Below are 21,671 nucleotides of genomic sequence, written 5' to 3' on the forward strand. Positions count from 1 at the left end.
CATTCTGCAGGATTTTTAACTTTAAGGGTTAAAGAGTCTGAACAGGTGTGAAAGATTAGATGTAGCTGAGAATAGCAAGCTGGTGGAAGAAAATACTGATGTTTATTACATTCAGTCTTTGCTTGAGGGGTAAGAAAAGAGAATAAATCACCTTGCCCAGGAAAGAAGTTGAAATATATGTTTTTTGTGGTATAATCTGTTCTTTTCATAATTAGCAGTACTTCGGTGATTACCTGAGGAGGCTGGTTGTGTTAGATGATTAACTGAGTACCCATGTATCGTATGACTAACTTGCTCATCCTCTGCTCTTTCTAGTGTCAGAGAAGGTTAAGAACCAGTCTATCTGATCTATGGTAAATGCTAATTGAAATCATATTTTACTGAAAGGGCTTGTCCCCAGTCACAAAAGAAAATGCATTTTTGTAATCAGCAGTCATAGCTGTCCTTACTTGCAAGTCATAGCCTTGTCCAGGCAACCTTCTCTCTGTCTTGTAAGTTGTTTTTTTTTTTTTTTTTTTTTTTCCTCAGGAGATATTAAAACAGGCTGTACTATTTCGTCAGTGGCTAGGAGAGGTGCATTTCCTTAACCTGTGGAAAAAAGTATACCTGGTAAGCTTGAGTAGTAAGAATTGATTCCAACACAATGTGGAATTGTTCGGGTGTTCAGAACTGGGGGACCAGCACGATAAGGATAAAAAGGGGTATGAATTCAGGTGAATAACTATTTAACATGAGAAAAAAAAAACTTAAAAGAGGACATCTTTCTAAACTGCAGAGAAGAGCAGTTAAAATGTAATCATGAGTTTTCTGTGCTGCATCTTTGTAGATTTGCTGGGAAAAGAGAAATGTGATATAAAAATCAATATTTCTCTCAAATTGATAAGAATTTTGTTTACACTGACAAGGTTTATCAAGTCTCAATTGAATGGTGTCTCTCTGACCTCGCAAAGCCCTTGATATGTGCACACACAAGTAACTTTGGCAACTGGTGCCAGAGTGACCAGGCCCAGCCCAGGTGTAAGTGAGTACATAGTTTTGCAAGTAAGCACATAGAATTACAATCATATCTCTCAACCTTAATTGCCTCATAGAAAATAAACACTCCCAGATACATGATCTCCCCTATTGCCAGGACAATACAAATCATGAAGATCTGTGATAAGACCCTGCTTTTAATGAAAGAAGATTGTATTTCTCCTCAAATCCCTCTAAGTCTTTGATTTGACTTGAGAAAGAGGGGCAACTAAATTAAATTGCATTTGAGAAGTATGAAAATTAGAAAGTCTCCTAGGACCTCTCTTAGGATCAGGGTTTGAAAAGCTTTGAGAATAAGATGTGAAAATCTTCACTCAGACTGTCAGTGTGGGCTGGGACTGCTCAGTCTTGCTCATACTCTGAGAGATGCTGAGCACCAGCTCATGCTCTGCACTTCAGGGTTGCTGAGGCTGAGCTTCCTCCAGAATTTCACTTGGGGAAGACACACTTGGGCACCACATCAAGTGTGTGCTTCTGTCCTGCTAACGGGACATTACACTTACTGTTTGTGGTGCTGTATACATTTCAATATTAATTCCTGCAGTACTCCTCTGAAGAAGCACTTGTTATTATCCCAGACAGATAAGGCATGGGAAAGGTTGCATTAATGAAGTGGTACAACGAAGAAAACTGTAATCTATGCCTAAGTATTGTGAAAGAACCTCTCATTCAACTACCTCAAGGTGCCAACACTTACTGTGGTTTTATACTTCATACTGGTTGCCATTTGCAAACGTTCAAAACTGGTTAGACCTCTTTTTCACCTCTATGAAAGACAATGAGATTATTTTAAAAATCTAAAGGCTTAGAATAAGTGTATTGGTTTTGGGATGACTGTTTGCTTTTGTCAAGTACTGAGGGGAAAGTCCCCCGCTCCTAGCTGGGAGGTGTCTGTGTCCTGCTGGAAGTTTAGCTGTAAGGGCCAGGCACCTGCTCCACCGCACGGAGAGGACCTCGCTCTTCTTGTGTCCATCCACCCACCGTGTGGCTTCCTGGCTGCTTCTGCTTTTGGCTGACTGTCAGGATGGGTGGAAAGGCCTGCCAGGATTTCTGATACTTTTGCCATGGCCGGTCAGTGAGATGAGAAGACTTTTAGTTTCCCTTTTCCCTGTGAGTGAACAGCCCCAGAGGGGAGAAGAACAGTGAAGGTAACCTGTCCTCTGTGGGGATGGGTGTCATGGGTGAAGGAGAGGCGAGGGGTGGGGAACTTCTGTGCAAAGAATCTGTCCACATTTAGCACAGAAAAGTGAAGCATGATGAAAAATAAAGAACAAAAGGAACAAAATAATGTGGTATTCGCCTGCATACCTTCTCATGGGGTGCTACAGTTGCTGAGAGTTTTTATCAGATTCCTGGTAGCCAGGATATAACAGAAATTACCTTTCTAATTCCACATTTATTAATTGGTAATGTTACGGGTTTGTTATGGCTGTGGCCTTTGAGAAAACTTCCACCTGCTAACAATGTGGCTGTGATTCCAATAAGGGCATTGATGTAGAATTCTGAAGTGATGGTTAAAGTACTGTGCAGAGGGCCTGAGTTTTAAACACAGAAGTAGGTAGCTGCTGTGCTTGCAAAAATGGATATTGAAATGTGCTGTCTGGCAGGTATTACCTTGCTTTGAGAGTTATTTTCAGACTAATTTCTAGTTATAATCATAGATTAATTTGCATTTTCACAATCATTGAATGCACGTATCCATGTACAAGAATATTCAAGCCTAACTTCCAAAGCTTGACATAATTTTTAAAATAAACTCTGAAGTCAACTATATTTAGAATATGGAAAAAAAAAAAAAAAAGAAAAAACCCACCATCTTGCCGGCTGGAGATGCTACAGCCAGCTCCGCCTTATAAATAATATATGTATATAACTGTACAATCAGACACCTGTTTCAATATGTGCTTTCCAGCGATTTCTCTGTGCCTTTTTGTTTGCTACTCGGAAATTCTGTGAACCTTCTTATGGGGCAACACTGCTTTCCCTGCGGGTGCCCGAGAGATGTACAATGTTTCTTGCTGCTGTCTTTCAGTGGCTGTCGGCAGGCAGCTGACCAGAGAACCTTTGTTTACCAAATGTGAACAACTGGAGAATTTTTGTTTGCAAGACTGACGGGACCTGCCTCAATTTACTGAGAGCAATAACAATGTTTCTTCCCCACTGAATAGATATATCCTGAAGCTCCCTGACATTAATAAATGACTAGATCAACCTCTCTCACCTCTCTCTCCCTGTCTTTTTCCAGCTACAAGTGTGAAGTATAGAAAGTGAGACATGAGTAATACTTGCTGTAATTTGATTTAAAAGTTGGAGAAGAGCAGGGGAGAAGAGAAACTCTTCTGTTAACTTGTGTAAAAGCTAAGAGTTAAAATGTAGTGAAAGACTTATTAGCCAAATATTACTATACTGTCCTGTCTTTTCTGGAAGGAAAGCATTATTAATCCAGCTGTTCATTTGTATTCAAGATGTTTGTAGAATAAAACTGTAATGAAATATTTAATCTGGAAACAACATTGAGTAAAACTTTTTTCAGTGTGAGATTGGAAATTGGGAGCAAAAGTCACTGGAAAGACGTTGTTTCCAAAATGGGTGGAGTCAATTTTATTTCAGCAAATGTACTAATAACTTGTGTCTATCTGGGAGCAGAAATAGGATTTTAGCTGGGGCAGTGCTGAGCTAAGCTCAGACTGCCAGCTGTTTTAGGAAGTCTATCAGTTTAGGACATTTCTCTTTCTTCCACTTTAGTCACTTGGGGTTAAATATGAGTGCTGGGAAAAGAGCAACTGCATTTTTGTAGAGTTTATTTATAATGACTTTAGTGTTTTGTTATTCATTTGGAAATTACCAGTTTCTTGCTAGCTCACTGGCTGATCAACCTTACTTTCTTTCTTTGTTCCATCTAGATCTAGATGCACAATCTCTCTTTCCCTGCAAGGCAGAGGTGTACCCAACATCCGTGAGATATTTTTTGGCTTTTCGGTTTAGAGGGGGCCTGTGAAAACCTCATGTCTATTTTGTGTACATTTCCTCCTGCAGTCCCTCTTGTATTCAAGTAGGAAATGAAGTAAAAAAAAAGAGAAAGTTTAAATCTGGTTTGACTAAACATGTGAAATGACTGACTTTGCAGGTAGATGGATATCTCTGCAGGTTGCCCCTTGCCTTGAAATATTTGGAGTATTTATAGTAAGTTTGGACAAATGTCAGATGCCTTTGTGGGTCATAAAGAAACTTGACAGCAGGTAGGAAAACTGTTTCACTACATTTTGGGTGAGTTTGGGGCTAGGGGCTGAACCCAAGGTTCCTGGGCTTTAGACTACTACTTTAACAATAGGGATGTTGCATCTTTTGTCTTGGATACCTGTATTGTTAATAAAACCTGTACCTTTGCTCTTTTTAGAATCATAGAGTCATAGAATATCCTGAGTTGGAAGAGACCCACAAGGATCATCATGTCCACATCCTGACTCCACACAGAGCAAATTAATGTTAAATGGTATTTCTAAGAGCGTTGTCCAAACAGTTCTTGAACACCGACAGGCTTGGGGCCATGACTGCTTCCCTGGGGAGCTTGTTCCAGTGCTTGACCACCTTCTCAGTGAAGAACTTTTTCCTAATATCCAATCTGAATATACTACCATTGCAGTGAAGTGTATATGGGATATCACCTTAAATCAGCTGGAAAGAACTGATGTGGAATCCTGAGATTCCTATTAGCTAGGTCAAGTGACAGGAGCACAGGATGCACAGATTTTCTGTGTGCAACATTAGCTGCCTGTTGTTTCCAAGGAGGAGCTGGAAACACAGGTGTAGGTTCACAAATCTCTGAATGGTTTAAACCTAATTTCTTGAGAAACTGCATCTTCTCCTGCCATCGTATCAGAACTGCAAAGACTGGGGGATGTAACCAGGTACCTTTGGGATTCTTAGTAGGGAGGATGTTATCCTTGAGCATATCACCCTTAGGAGCTTCTTGGTTTTGATACAAACCACCCTTGGGCTGAAATTAATAAAGCTGATCTTTGGACCAAATAGTGATCTCCATCTACCTGTTGGGATGTGGGGAATCCCTGACAGGCTGATGTGTATGAGGAAATAAAAGCACTGTTTAACTGTCATTTCATTTCATTTGTAAGTATGGGAGTGTAGAAGTCCTGAATTCAGCTCTTATTGGCATGCTTTTTTTAGCTTATATCACAGGAATGATCAAGGTCGAAGTAGGACAGATGCGAAGAACCTCTGCTAAAAATGGATTACTACAATATTTCAGAATTGTGAAGGAATTTAGCCTCAGTCTTCTAAGAGAGATGTAGTTGTCCTCTTCTAAGTGTAGGGAACTTTAAGGCCAGCATTTTCAGAGGTGAGTGTTGGTTGCCTCAGTATTTCAGTATCCAGCAGAGATATTTTGATTGTTTACGGCTTAGCATGTGCTGGGTTAGGTAATTACAAACTGGTGCACGGCATTAGTCACTTCTGAAACATTTGCTTAGCCATGAAACAATCTTGAGACAGATTTGGAATAAGAATACAGATTTCAGAGGTCCCAGTCACTGCCTTGAACAAGATTATTGCTGTTTAATCTTAACTGCTTGCATATGTGCATTACAAGAATGGATTATCATCCGAGATTTTTTATTTGTATGTGATATTCATATACAGATTGTTGAAATTTTCTGTTGACTAGACCTGTTGGGAAGGAAGAGGCCCAGCTGTAATGGATTTCCAAAATTTTACTATAAATAATTCATCTATTTAAGCTGAAGTTTCTAAACTGCATATATTTTGGTTGTGTTTTTAAGCTGCATTCAGTGGAAGCAAACTTTTCATTTATATGTTGATTTTCATTCTGTGATACTTTAACTTCAAATAGTGCCCTCATTATTTACAAATACAAACATTCTTTTTCTCTAGTGAGTGAGTATGTCACATCCTGGTTACATACATTCAAACCCAGGCTTGCTAGCATTTTCACTTCATATGAAGAGGGTTAATTATGAACTAGACTATGGATCTCAAAGACATCGGCAAGCTAAGTAGCTGGTGACTGCTGCAATCAGTTAACTGCAAGGAAATGAAACAGGACTTATTTACATTTAGAGTGATGCCTGAGTTCTTAATCACCTCAAAGCATTTAAAAATTAACTTTACTACCAACAGCTCAAGAGGCATAATGAACCCCAGGAGGGAGTTTTCTTCTCTTTCATTTTCATTGAAGCCGTCTATTCATTTACATCAGACTACTCTCCCTTCAGTCTGTTTTCCTGCTGAAACCTCTAAAGTTTCCTTATTTCATTTTCTTAAATAACTTGTGGTTCATTTGGTATACTTCATCATAAATTAGTATTAAAACTGTGCAAGAACTCTTGGCAACTACTGAAGTACATGCAGCTGCAAATTCTTTAAGGACAAATGGAAGCGAACGGCTTAGTATTTTTGTGTTTTGTTGTAGATATATCTATGTATTAAAAAGGCAACAAAATATCTTTAATTATCCTCTTCATGCTTTCCTGAGCTTTTACACCTGCACAAGCACATTTTATGATTTTACACATGGACACACTCATGCTCCAGAAAGGGGGCTACACTGTAATCAAATAAGCAGCTAACAGCCTGACCAGTAATGACATTTGACAATTGGCAATTTAGAAGATGGAAGCAAAGATATTGAAACTAGTACAAATTCTCCAAGCTTTCCACCATAACTTTGTTTTATCTTGACTCTTATTTGCCCTGAATCCCCTAATAGGAGCAATCCTTTCATAATATACTCAGCCAACCCATTATTTCTATATACTTTTTTTCCATTGCTACAAACATGAAGCACTAACACCTCCAAAAGTGGCCTGTTCCCTTGGGAAAGGTCTCGGCTATGAGGGGAAAAAAAAAAAATCTTCTCTTTGGAAGTTTCCCTTTAAGGTTTGAACTATTTTCCTGGGCTATTTACAGCTGAAGTGAAGGTGATATTTTGAGAGACAACAGTAATGAAGAGTACAGCAATCCAGCAAACTTAATAGGGGTAAAGCTTAATAGGAGAAGATTTTTTTCTTTTTATCGGTGATTTAATGGACAAATTGAATTTAGGTGTTTATGCATCTATTGAGATAAGCAGAAATGCTAACAATGCAGATTATTTTTTTTTAATATAAGAGACAACATAGTAGTACCATGGCAGTTTTAGTAAACAGTAGATACATAGTTACAGTAGGTATGTACATGTTTATTCAGTAAAGCTATAAGTGTTCTTTTAACACTTTTCCCATTGTCTGCTCTTTCAATGAAATTTTAGTCATAAATCTAATAAACTTATAAATGAATTGCGACAGCTTTTGCTACCTGTATTTTCACAAAGCAGTTAGCGTATGCAACTCTGTCTCAGGTCTCTCATTATTTAGGCCTCTTATGGGATAGCGTCATCAAACTGAAGTGAGGTGTCAGGGCGAACAGCTGTAGTTTGTGGGGCACTTGAACCGTCGTGGCTGCCAGAGAGAGTAACCCTGCCCCGGCTGCCTCCCTCTCCCTCCCGTCGGTCACGTCAGCTCTGCACCCTCTGACCTGCTGCGGCTGCTTGGTAAATTGAAGAGCTGATCCTCTGAGAAAATAAGTGGTGTTAGCACTTGCGCAGCCCAGGGTGGTGTGGAGCTGGAAACAAGGGCCAAGGAAGGGAAAGAGAAGCTAGGGTCTCTTTTTTCTGATGGCCGTGTCACCTTAATACTGTCAGACTGCGGCCGCAGTAGAGAAAAAAAAAATGGACTGGTTGCAGCTAAGGGGAAATAAATGTTTTTATTCAAGTAACCTAGACACTGGCACTACAATTGTAAGGAATGAGTGTCTATATTTATGAAATGACTACAGTTCAGTGTTGTAAATCCTTTTTCAGTCAGGAGGGTAACAATTCTGCCAACAAAAACTCTTTATCTTTTTACTGAGGTGATAAATACTCTGATTGGGAGACAGATGGGTTTTTCTGTGTGCTGTCCCAGGCAAAGATGTGACTGCTGATAGCTGTCACCTTGGGAGAGGCTGGTACGATATCTACCCACCTGCTGGTGAAGCTTGAGGGATTGTTTCGTTTCTTAGCCTAAAGTTGCATAGTTAATATTACCCTTTATCTCTGCAGAAAATTGAATGTGACACGTGGCGAGGCTGGGGGCTAGTGTTGCTTCAGCTATCTGTTTTGTAAAAGAGCCAGAAAGTTTCTTATAATGATTTAAAACAAAAGGGCGCTGTTGTGTGTATCAATATTCAACATTTCAAATCTGTAAAATGACTCCCATGTAACTTTCTCATGAAAGACCATGTTGCCTGTTGGTTTTGATGTTCTCTTTCAAAACTAATAGCTCATTTCCTCTTTACATGTCGAGTTGTCCTGAACTCTACGGTTTCTGTAAATAACTTATTTGGACTACAAAGAGCCAGAGTTTGTAATTTTTTTTTAAAATTAATTTGCTTACAGTTGAGTGAGTTTAACCATTTTCTTTCTTACCTGTTTTCCTAACCTATTTCTAACCTACCGCTTCAAATTTCTTTTTATTTTTAATGTTTCCCTTGTTATGAGTCCTGACCAATTGTAGAAAAGTCTAAAAATATGCTATGTTTTCTTATGCTACAGTTTCAATGCATTTTGATACAGATGGTTATGCAGCAAATCTGACAGGGCTGAAGGATTGAGCAGGACCTGATCCTGCATTTAATAATATGTGAGCAGCCCACTTCCCACTTTCCCCGGAGTGAGTACCACTCACCTCTGCTATTAGTTGTTGGATAAAAGCTCTGAGAGAGTTTCTCACCTTTTATATTCTCCAACTGTTTGTTTTCATAATGCTTTTTCTTCAAAGTTAAATATCTTTGTTTCCTTACTAGAGACCATAGTTATCTCTGGAGTTTACGTCAATTTTCCTCTATAAAACCATCTATAGTTTCATCTTGATTTATATTTGCTGAGTGAGAGGAACAGATCTGTCTGTCAGTTCAGTCAAACTCTTTCCAGACATTTACTCTGTGAAAGGCTTTGATGCAAACCAGTACATTCTAAAAGTTTTTTTCAGTATCATTTCATAGAGGTTAGCTTTTCTGGCTGGTATTACTTGTAGCCAATGGTGCCTGAATCCCTTTTGATTTAGTTTTAAACGACTCCTGATATAAATGTCTGCAGGACTCCTGCCAAGCAGTATACTATTATTTCCCTCTCCTTTATTTCAGCCAAAACCTTGCAATGTAATTTTATTGTTTTGACTGGTTGTGACATTGATTTTGAAGGATTTGTAATATCCAATAAAACATTATACTAATTCAGAACACGACAATCTTCTGCAGTAAATGTTTCTTTGTAAACATATCCTTTCATTGGTATATAGATATTATTTGACTCTGACTAACAATGGAGATGGTCTGTGTTACCGTGTTTGATGTGATATATAGTATTAAGTCTTTTGGCTGAATTCACTAGTAGTTTGTTAGACACTTTATGCAATAGGGTGACTCCACACTTTTTATTTTCATAACTCTGTTTTTTTTTTTTTCTTCTTTCTTCATGTTTTCAAAATGTGGGACAGAATTTAAGGTAGATTTCCAGCTGGGAGAGTTAATATCTCCATTGCCTAATACAAAAGCAGCTAAGATTACTCTGGGAGGATCTAGCAGGAGTTTGGGATGCAAAAATACTGAAAACATTCATAACTAGGGAAATTTCACTCAGTTGTTCATTTCCTATTAGCCCCTGACCTTCCTAAAGATGATTTTATGTGGAGCATGTTCAGATATCATGGTTTTGTAGGAAATTAATGTCAGGTAACAAATTGCTGGGAATGAATTATCCAGTGTGCTAACAGAATTGTTCAGATCCAGGTAGTCCTCAGGCACTGTCAGCAGAAACTGAGCTGAAACTCTAATTCCTGAGTGTTGCCTGCTATTGCAGATTTAGTGTCCTGCTTTACATAGTTTGTACTGAAGGAGCTAGAAAAAGGCTGCCTGGCAGCTGACTCCTTTGGGAATCCCTGCTAAAATGAAATGTATATTTCATAAGGCCATCCCAGGGAGCAAAATTTTAAGTAAACATACATTTTAAATGAGTAAGCAATTGTCTACTGGGAAACTGTGTATGGAGCTTTATTTTTAGATATATATACTCATCTTTCAGTGTGGGGAATTACACACATAATCCACAAATAAAGAACATGCTAGTTAATGCTTAACATCCCTCTAAACACGGCCTTGCAAGCTAAATTAGTAAACACTATAGAAAGAATATACTCTGCATAAGGCCCAGTTTCACTAAAGTCAAGTCAAAGCTCTGCTGCCATAGGAGAGTGTTTTATTGACATATAAACTCTGCAACGGATCTGGTTGGGTGTTCCTGGAGAGCACATTTTAACTGGAGTTACTTGCAGTGACTTGAAGGTAACAGTGTATTTGGAATATTTTTGAATATTGATATGTATTTGTGTGACACCATTCCTGTAGTCGTAATTCAGCTTGCGTACGTTGGTTTGTTTAAGGTTTGTCAGAGACTGGGCATAGTCAATGTTTAATCTCTCGTGACTTTAAACATCTGTGGGATAGATGTCTATACCTAAGCTAGTTATTCTGGGCTCCCCTTATTATCAGTGGGAGCAGTAGATACTTTTGTAATGTATTCAGATGGCTTGTTTTAGATCTCTGCTTAGCATGAGGTGTCTTAGTCCCTGGACTCTGTCATCTATGTTGACTATGCACAGAGATGAGGATGGCTGGTTCAGATCTAGATGCCTGTCTCTAGCTGAAGTCATAGAAACCCTACCAATGCTGACTAGCAAGACTTTTTTTTTAGTTTGGGATAAAATCCTGCAGTTGCATCTTTAATATTAATAATTTGATAGAATTCAGTTTGGTTTTATATGTTTATGTGGGAAAATTGGACCTGAGTGATAAAGGAAGAAAATTTGATGAATTATTCAATGCTTTTCTCTTTCTTCACTTCTATAGTTCAGCAGAGCTATAAATAAAGGCATTTATGTATGTGTGTATATATACATTTGGAAAAAATCTTTAGGACAAGGTGAACAGAGTGATTTCTTTGCTGCTTTTTTACACTGCAATTCAAGCTTGCTGCTATGATACCTTTTCTGAACTGATTGCATCAGTCTAAAAGAATAGGTTGTTGAGTACGCCAAAGAACAAAAATAAAATAAAGTAAAAAGAGTGTCTTCAGATCCAGACCCTTCATCCTTTTAAATCCTCTTGCATTTTCAGAAAGCACTCAGATCTTACCTGCTGCCTACAAAAAATAGCCACATTAAAATTAGCAGCACTCAAAGACAAGTTAGAGCATCATTGCAAAGATTTTAAGGTACACAGCATGTTCTGTACTCATAGGTACATACAAAACTGATTAGCAAGTCACAGGGTGGGGTAGTCTTATTCTTCGTTAATAAGAGTTACCAATTGTACCTCTTCTATATATATACATGGGCTCTTACTAACAATGAGAGGTATATATGGTTTCAAATGTGTTAATTCCCCTTTGTCCTTGCCTTGCACTACTCTGTGAGTGGGAAAACAGGTCACCTGAGAATTAGATGCAGTCTAGAGTGTGCTCTGACAGGGCTACGTTTAGTCCATCTTTCACCTAGGAAGAATCACTGCGAAGGGGTTCCTCTTCTACGTGGCACGGGCATGTTGCATGCCTGCAGCACTGCCTTCTCTGCAAGGACTTGGTCTAGCAGGTCCTTATGCAATTCGGTGAGGGATTGAAAGGGGAGGGGGAAACTACAGGAAAAACACACAGAAAAGATAAAGATTTCACAGTGCCTTGATCTTACAAGTTTTTCTTACCCTGTCCCCTGTACTTTTCACATTGCTTACATCAATACCCAAAGTTACATCAATATCCAGGAAAGGATTAATCCCAAGTTCAACAAGTCAGTATAAAACTAGAAGATTCAGTATAAAACTAGATGTCACTTTTTTCTGTCCTGCGGCAGGAGAAGAGAGTCAGTATTTAAAGTCTGTGTAAATGGACAAAATGTCAGTCTGGTTAAAACTCAGCCCCTGGCTCAGTGTGAGGTCGGAGAATGGGCTGTTCAGCTTTGGATGTGCAAACGTAGAAGCTGCAAAGGTAGAAGATGACTGATGGTACAAGACTGAGCACAAGCAAGAGGAAAAACTTGCTTCTGGGATAGTTCCTATTTTCCTGACACTCGGTTTCTTTTTCATTTTATCTTTTTTTTCCCTTTGCAATATGTCAGCTGCAGCTTAGTGGGATACTCAGGTGAACAGGGGATGCAGGTCCTTACAGTTCATTGGACTTAATTCTTAATAGTTTTCAGTTAAAAAAAAAAAAAAAAAGTCACTCTTGTTCATACACTGTAATCTGCTATTACAATTCTTTTTGTGTTTGTGGTTGTTGGCGTATTTTTTTTTAGACGTAGGTAAACATTGATACATTAATTCTGACCACTATGTGTAGTGTAAAATTCGTATTGAATTTGATGCATAAAATACATTTTCTGTACACCAATCTATTTCATTTTTTTCCTATACAGAAGCTACCTAAATCTAGCATTTTTAACAATAAAGAACCCATGTAGGTCATGAGATGTTAGATCTCCTTCCTTCCCTTGCAACGTCTTTTATTTCTGAGCAACATGGCAGTAACATGAGACCATGAGAGCCTTTATAAAATGTGTACTTTAGCAAACAAAAAAAGATTATGAAGTTTCTGATCAATGCTCTGAGGAATTGCTTTTGCATTGATATCGTATTACAAACGATAGACTGCATCGTAACTTAACAAAGGCATGTCTGCTCATTTCCAGCTGATGGTGTCAAAAATAACTTTCAGTGCTAGCATTTTGAATTGTTAATTGTACTGTTGTTCTATGCTGAAATCCTTGACCTAAATATTTATGAGGGAATCGGTTCTATAGTACACTACATCAGTGCCCTGCAATATGGCCATGTAAGCAAGAGTAACTTTGATTATTCACATGCTCCCAGAGACAGTGGCAGTGCTTGGGAGAGGGAAGTCTGAGCCCCTGGATCCTGGGGGTTTATCTCTTGCTCATTTTCTGTGTCTCGTTCTCTCTCTGCAGATCAAACATTCCGTGAAGTGTAGTAGAAAGCAGGAAGAATGACACTTGCTAATTTGAATTTCAGAAAGCACCTAAACCACATTCTGATCTCCGGGTAAGTGTCTGTGAGCCACTTGGCTTTGACACTTGTTAAAACTTAATCACATATCTTTTTGGTGCCAAGCTACTGTACACAGACCAAAGAGAGGAGTATGCGTGTGCATGTGTTTGTGTTTGTGGGGGAGGGAATACTTTATTTGTTAGTACAGATGATGTGAAGTGAAAACATCATCACTCTAGAAAATATGAGATCAGCTTATGAAAAAGGAGGAAAGATTTAGTGACAAATGAAAAGCTTAAACTACAGGTGTCCTGATGCAGTTGCTCTATGCAAGATCTCAAGGAGGAAACATCTGGGAACTTGTAATTTACTAATTTATATCAGGCTTTATTTTCATGTATTCATTCTCTTCCTCTTCCCCCAAACTGCTTTTTAAAAATACCCTCAGGCATGTCATGGGCTATATCAAAGTCCTTTCTTAAGCAGTAACTGTCAAATGTAAAGGAGAAAGAATACAAATAGCATATTCTAAATGTCAGTGGTAACTAAACAGGTTCTCTCTGTAAAGATCTGGATGTCTCCAAAGAAGTTTGGAACATGTTATCTATACTGTGAAACTCGGTATTAACCATGTAAAGAGTTTATATACTGACCAGTGACTCAAAATGAAGTCTTTTGCTTTAGATGCCTCATCATAATTATTAGACTGAACACTGCAAAATATTTCCTGTGCTTTCACTTACATGTGAAAACAAATTTATTTCAGTCAGGACTGTGCTGCTTCTTTTGGAAGTATTCGAACCATTGAGTTTTGCCAGCCTGAACTCTTATGGGAGGTTTGTTGTGCATGATCTTGCTCAAATGTTGCATATGCCAAAAGTGCTATGCTGAGATAACCACCTATGTTGGTGCTGATGCAAGATTGACTCACTGTCTACTTTAGATATCAGACTAAGATACAATCTGGTGCACCAAAATTTAGGAGCCTGTGTTCCTCGTACAGTCGGTGGAAAGGGGTGGGCACCTCTGAGGGGTGACTTGTGCAAACTGTCAAGGGGGTTGGTGTGAATACACCCCATTGTGTTTGCTTGCAGCCTATATATATCTGACAAACAACATTTCTATTAGTTTCATGGTATGTTTACTAATAGCAAAGTCAGCTGGCATATTTTATGCTCATGTAAATATGGCTTACTGTGTGAAATGGAAAGAATTCCCAGTCTCACTGGCAGGGGTACTTCATGGGACGTGGGGCACAGTTGCAGTTAACACGGTGCATGTGATTGGTGAAGGGGCAAAAATAGACCATTAAATGCTGTGCGATGCAGGTACTGGAGATGCTGCGTGACACTGCTGAACAGAGCAGAGGTGTGTGGTCGCTTAAACATACTTTCCATCAAATGATTAAATGCAGCAGTCCTGCTGCATCCCATGTACTTTTCTGGAACAGGGTGATACATGAACACTTAACAGTCTTGAACTACTTAAAATATTGTTAGCAGGTATAGTGACCTTGTCTAGGATGTTCAAAAGTAAACCAAGAAGTGTGCAAAAGAGGATAGTTTTTTCTCCATATTGTTGGTGGACAGTACAGCAAAACATGTGCTTAAGCTGTAGCAGAGAAGACTCTGGTGAGATACAAGAAAAGCCTCTCTAAGGAGCACTGAAAGAGGCTACGTGGAGGCTGTGAAATTGTCATCCTCGAGAATCTCTAACTTGGCAAAACATGTCTGTTGTGTCTGCCATGTGGGGTTGAGCTGACGTTGAGCCTGTGGTGAGCGCTGGCAGGGAGGTGGTGGTATCAACAGCTGAGATGGGAGCTGCAGTGAACACCTAAGCCACACCCAGGAGATGGTTTGCTAAAGAGTGCAGTTTTGGCTGGGTTTTTCTAAGGCCAGCACCAAGACTCCTCAGTTTCCATATTAGTGGTCTCAGCCTTCCCTGACATGCAGTGCTGCTTTAGTAGCAGGGAGGAGCAAGACAGTTTTTGTCAGCAGAGCGATCCAGGAGTTGCACTTGCTGCCAATTATTCAGACAGCCGTCAGGAAGGCCTTGTTTACCAGAACAGTTTTCTTCAGCGATTTCCCACCTCAGAATGGAGTGTGATCCTTTTCACATGTGTTGTGAGCACTGTTTATAGCTGAGCAGTGAAAAATGCGCTTGCAGCAGAACTGACACAGTCATTCAATGCAATGTATGATTTCTCCCCAGCCCCAGACGTAATAAACACAATCTGTGATATACATTTTATCTATAAACACAATTAATAACAGTGATTAATTCTCATGATCTCTTAGCCTGTTAATAAAGTGAAGAAATATTGCTTAACAGGTGTAGTAATGGGTTGAGGAAGGACGTTTCTGAATCACTGTTTTACCTACTGTGGACACATCACTTTGCCTCTTTGTGCTCCAGTGAAGTCCCCAGAGATTATTCCATCTTCATGAGAGTACTGAATAAAGATAGATTCAGGTCAGGATGTTCTGGAGATAAGAATGTCATCTATACTGTGCTATGTTAGCGTCTTTTCGTAATGGGTCCTAATGTGCATTTTTAATATTTTTGAGAAGGCAATTTGTTACTATTTTTTAATCTATCAATGCATTACATAGCATTTTCTGGCATTCCTAAAAAGGCACAGTCTTGTTCTCAGTGCAAAAACTGGGCCTTAAGAAACTTATGGTGTAAATGTTTCTTGTCACTGGAGAAAGTCTGTGTTTGTGAAACGCAAGCTGGCAATGGATGGTATGGAGCTACTTGAATTGGGCTTGGAAAAGATGTAACACCTCCCCTTCAATCTTCTGGATATGTGTCCTGTGTCCAAATAAAAGAGAATGCAGGCTGGTTCCTTAGCTCCATGGATCACCAATCACATCACATTATGATCCATGGATCAAAACTGAGGCCAAGAGGGTAGGAAGGCAGGTCAGACCTTTTCCTTTCTCCTTCCCGCCTCTCCGGGGTTTCTTTCTCCCCTTTGGTACACAGTGCCTGTATTCCCAGTGGGGCAGCAATGGCCATTTTGACAAGGCACTGCACAAGGACAGCAGGAGAGGGAGGCCCAGCACCTTGCTTGCGGCACACCATGCAAGCGTTAGCTGCACCTTTGCCCTAAAGGATCTTATTCTTGCTGACAAGCCCTTATTTATACAGGATGTTGTAATACCAGTTTACAAATGGGGTGATTGAGATAGTTGGCGTGATAGCTGGACCTCAAAGCCCAGTGCCTTGCAGCACTGTCCAAGGCTTCATCGAGGCTAGCTGCCCTGACTGTGCACCCTCCCACATCTTGCAGCACCCTCTGAGGGGTGCTGAAAACCCCCTGTGAGGGGACGTTACATCCCTGACTGTGTCTCTGAGGCATGCCCTGTAGCTGCAAGGGCTGCCTCACTGCTCTTCCAGGGACCCTCGTGCTGTACCCAGGCCTGCGCTCACCACCAGGCTTGCAGGCACTCAGTGGCTGGGCTGGCAGTGGTGGCATGTCCACAGTTTGCCTAGTAAGGGGTCCCTGCACCACGGAGCATCTCTGTGCCACCTTACCCTTCCTCCATGCGAAGACGCAGCCCCTATTTGCAAGTTCAGACAATGTCAGCACTTGGGAACCAGTGGGAAGGGCTGACAACCATGGGGCCTGCATCTGGCCATGACCCTGGTTTCTTTCACTCCTCCCCTTCCATTTGCTATGAGACCCTGTGTCTTATGTAGGGTTGCGTGGTAGGCTCGTAACACCTGCATAGTGTGGAAAAATAGGAGGCTGAGTGATAGATGACTTATTGCATGCCACAAAACCTGTGGCCCGGGTTTTTCTTTGTGCATACCCATAGGAGGTACAGCTAGATATGCTGGGAGTGACCCAAACACCTTTGGTGTGGAGGCACACAGGATATGCTGGACACCCTCAGGAGCTTTCTGTCTGTGCAGTGTAGAGACAGGCATCCCCTAAAAAAATCACAGTTCCATTTTTATCTCAGTGGCAGAATACAAAATTCAAAATGAATCCAACTCTGGATGTCCTTAAGTTGCTTCCAGACAGCGACTAAACTTCCCTGAGCTGAACAGGGCATGTGAAATATGAAGCCGAGTCTGAGTTTTCCAGGTTGAGCCAGGATCTAGTTAAAAAAAAAAAAAGAACGCCTTATTTATAATAGGAAATGGGTACTTGACTAACGGGGTGTGGTATGTATTTGTGAAGGCTTCAGACTGAAAACCAAGCAGGCTGGTTGTGTGCAGGCTGTGTTTGGGCAGAAAGGCTTCAGGTATGCATTTCCGAGGCCAGCAGGCATGTGCTTCTTAAATCCATCTGCCCACCTGAGCAAAACCTGCACTCGCAGCTTGAAGGTCTGCTATATACACCTTGCGTATAGCAGGATGCATATAGGGTTTGAGTGGAATGTTATTCATGAATGGATAAAATAGAGACAAATTATAGGAAAAAATGTTGAAAGGAAAGGAAATGGCATTCAGGAGGATGAGGAAGACAAGCAGCACAGGGGCAGGCTAATGATGTGACAGACCCAGAGGCAGCTGTGAAGCTCCAACACAATTATTCCTGGACCCTGTTGTCTTAGCTGCTTTGGCATGTGGTCCAGTAACTGGGAACAGGGAATAATGATCAGAGCAGCAGTAGGTTGTGGTTTTGTACAGCTCACCGCAAGCTTTCTCTTTCCTGTCAGAGAGTATGTGCATTTGTTTTTAAAAATAACTTTAAAACCTCTCTCAAATATTATTTTTGATGACACTGATTTTGGAGAAATTCTGTCAATGAAGTAAAGAAACTTTCTAAAATATTCTTTTCTCATAGTGCTACATTTTATGGGGAGAAAATGAGTCCCTAGTAGCTCACTTATATTAGAAAAGATGTATGTACATAGATTTGTTCTAAGTACAGGAATCCATACTGACAAGTGTGATCTTGTGAACGCTTTTTCTAGTATACATCTACCAATGTGAGTAAAGTTGTGTGAATGACTTGTGAGTTTTATGAGTGCACAGCAACAGGGACAGGTAAAATGTTAGCTGCTTTTAACAGCAGTTATGCTTTGCTATTCCCCATTATTGTCAAGAATAGGAAAAGCGTTTTATGAAAGAAAAGGACTTTCAGACGTAGTTCTGAGTAGTGAGGGTACACTCAGCACATTGCCTTCTCACTGTTCTTGGACTTGGTCCTGCCCAGGTTTGTGTGCAGAATTTCTATTGCCCTTGGTGGTACTTCTCCACTCAGATGGAGAGGTCTGTTTAACAGTGCATGTGTGTTATTAAGGCGCTATAAAGAGCTGGAGATGAAGGACATTACAGGCTTAATTAATCATCCCTATGTTACTCCTCTCACAAACATTAAGGTAAGAAGTGACAAAAACTTGGAGGCTACAACAAAGTAGAGAATGTTTGGATCTAGTTATGTCAGTGTGGCCGGGGATCACCTTACCTCTTAATAGCCCAAGATATACTTTTCATTATTTCAGCTCTCTGAGAAACTTAGACGAGTATCATTGTCATGGTTTAACCCCGGGTGGCAACTAAGCACCACACAGCTGCTCGCTCACTTCCCCCCACAGTGGGATGGGGGAGAGAACTGGAAGAGCAAAAGTGAGAAAACTCATGGGCTGAGATAAAGACAGTTTAATAGGTAAAGCAAAAGCTGTGAACACAAGCGAAGCAAAACAAGGAATTCATTCACCACTTCCCATGGGCAGGCAGGTGTTCAGCCATCCCCAGGAAAGCAGGGCTCCATCACGCTCAACAGTGACTTGGGAAGACAAACGCCATCACTCTGAACGTCCCCCCTTCCTCTTTCTTCCCCCAGCTTTACATGCTGAGCATGACGCCATATGGTCTGGGGTATCCCTCTGGTCAGTGGGGGTCAGCTGTCCCAGCTGTGTCCCCTCCCAACTCCTTGTGCCCCCCCAGCCTCCTCCCTGGTGGGGTGGGGTGAGAAGCAGAGAAGGCCTTGGCTCTGTGTGACCACTGCTCAGCAGTAATGAAAACATCCCTGAATTATCAACACTGTTTCCAGCACAAATCCAAAGCATAGCCCCATACTAGCTACTATGAAGAAAGTTAACTCTATCTCAGCCAAAACCAGCACAATCATCCAGACTGCTTAAAGGATTTGCCTCCATATGGTATGCTGATACATATATTAAAGATATGGGTTTGTCTATAATCATGCTGGTATGATGTAAATATCATCAACAGTATTACATAAATAATGACCTACTGAAAAATTCAGAGTGAGAAAGAAAGTGGTAAGAATTGATATTTCTGAAATAATGGACATGTTAGAGCTGCGAGCTGCAGGATACAGGAATTGATTTTATTTTATTTACTTTTTAATGTGAAGAAACAGAAAACTGTAGACCATGCAGTAACTTTAGAAGCCAATGCAATATGGACTGCTCACAAAGGCATTCACATTTTGTGGGTGTAATTAATAATTAAACTCTGATCTTTTTGGAACTATGAAAAATTTGGACAGAAAGTAGAGGTCTACTGTGAAAAATCTGTGAAAAGCATATATATCTCCAGTTTCCATTCCTCTGCAGTAGTCACTAGCATGTTGCCTAGTTAAAGGGATTTTGAATCCTTGTTTATGGCAATCTTTTACTTTCAGTTTTCATAGTTGACTTACATTATAATGCCCTTAATAGAGAAATATGTTTAGCACCACAGTCTATGTAATAAAGTAAGGGTAGAAAGTTGCATACTATTTGTTAATAATACTTTCTGTGTAATATTTATGAGATCCACTAATTCAAAAGTGTGCTCCAAAGCAAGATAGATACAGAAAACCAATCCTCACTGTTGTTTGGCTTACTCCTCCTTAAAATTTCTAACAAGCAGGAAAAATCTCCGTAGGTCTGTTACTCGTTGCTTAGTTGGCCTTTCACACTGAAATATTTCTCTCACCTCTAACCTAATTCTCCCCTATTGCAATCTTTTCTCTTTTTCAGAGGTTATGGAAAACAATTCATTATCTTCTTTCACAAAGAATCTTTCTGAAAATTTGAAAACTGTTATCAAATCTCCTCCTCCTAGTCTTCCCCCTCCTGAATTAAGCAAGCCTGGTTCTTGCAAAATCTTATGCTAGATCACTTTTTTTCGAAGTTCATTCTTATTTCTGTTTTGGGGACTTTCTCCAGCTGGTCGATGTATTCCTTGACATGTGATAACCTGCAGTGGTCACAGGGATCCATATGAAGGATTATCAACTCTGAGTAGAGTGAAAGGAATGTTTTGTGTGTTTAACATAAAATGTGCTCATTTCTTCTACCCTGCATGATTGCTTCTTATGCAATGGTGTGATTTTATTGTTTGTTTATGATCTATTCTAATTGTTAGGTTCTTTTCTACACTCTAGCTTATATTTTTGCAGGTAATTTTTCTTGTGCATATGCATGTGAATTCATTTAATTGTTTATCTGAATTCAGATTTCTGCTCTTCACCAAGATCATTTAAAATGTACATTCTGCACTTTGAAGGGTTTGACGCCTCTTTATCTATCTACCAGTTCATTAATGAATATGTCATACAGTCAGATTCTTGCAGAACCTGACCTGATGAATCTTGCTCATTTGAAAATGAATCGTTGATAACTATTCTTTGAATGGGATTTCTAAAGTAACTGTCTAACTACCTTAAATTTGCTTGTTTATGGGAATGTCCTGTGAGATGTCAAAAACCAAAATCCAGATGCATGACACTATCTATCATTAATGCTTATTATCTGCTGTAGAGAGAAATAAGTTTATCCTGACATGATTTATTTATTAAAAATTCATCTTGGCTCTTATGTCCTGGTTATATTACAGATTCTTACAAATAGACCTTTTCATTATTTGTTCTGATATTTTGCTGGTGATTGAAGTTAGGATCTCTTCTCCTTTTTGACGTTTGAAAAGTAAGTAAATGTTTGCCTTTTCTAGTCTTCTGGAATCTGTATTCCTCAAGTTGTTAAAGATAATTGCTGATGTCTCTGAAAACTGTTTTCTGTGTTCTCAATGCTGAATTATATCAGGCCTAGCCAGCCTGAAAACTACTACATTATCTATGTAGATTCTACCATTATTCTTTCCTTTTTGTACCCTGATTTTCACCTTTCTGTTTATGATTTCAGTGGGATTGGCTATGACATTAAAACTGATCTTTTAAGCAAAGGCTGAAGCAAAAAGGTCATTGAACACTTTCAAGATACAATGATAATGTTGTAACTATGATAGCCTAAGAGTATAAGCAAGGAAAAGTTGTGGAGAAAAGGCAATCTCTTCTATTGACCAATGGATATAGCTGGAAAATAGACAAGCATCTGCCTCAGGAGCTGTGTTTGTGTTCCTGAAGACTTATCTATTTTTTTTTTTTTTACTACTAAATTAGTCAGTCTAATAAAAGATGTCACTTCACTCCCCAAATCCTGTCTCAGACTCAACACTTTAGCCCACTTGCTAGTAATCAACTATATTTTGTTGTTAACTATTACCTTCTTCAATTTTCCTCTTGTTAATAATGCACTTAAAGTCTTTCCTCATGATGCTTT

The 21,671-nt window shown here is 39.6% G+C and overlaps 1 long non-coding RNA gene across 1 annotated transcript; it reads left to right on the forward strand.

Annotated features, from left to right (window-relative positions):
- The first annotated feature begins 3,775 nt into the window (after positions 1-3,775).
- LOC115339581 lies at positions 3,776-21,002 on the forward strand. Its single transcript, XR_003922771.1, has 3 exons — positions 3,776-4,274; positions 13,101-13,194; positions 20,950-21,002. It is a non-coding gene; the product is annotated as an uncharacterized LOC115339581 (long non-coding RNA).
- The last annotated feature ends 669 nt before the right edge of the window (positions 21,003-21,671 follow it).

This window comes from Aquila chrysaetos, chromosome 3 (genome assembly GCF_900496995.4).
Source record: "Aquila chrysaetos chrysaetos chromosome 3, bAquChr1.4, whole genome shotgun sequence".
In the NCBI taxonomy this organism is placed as follows: domain Eukaryota; kingdom Metazoa; phylum Chordata; class Aves; order Accipitriformes; family Accipitridae; genus Aquila; species Aquila chrysaetos.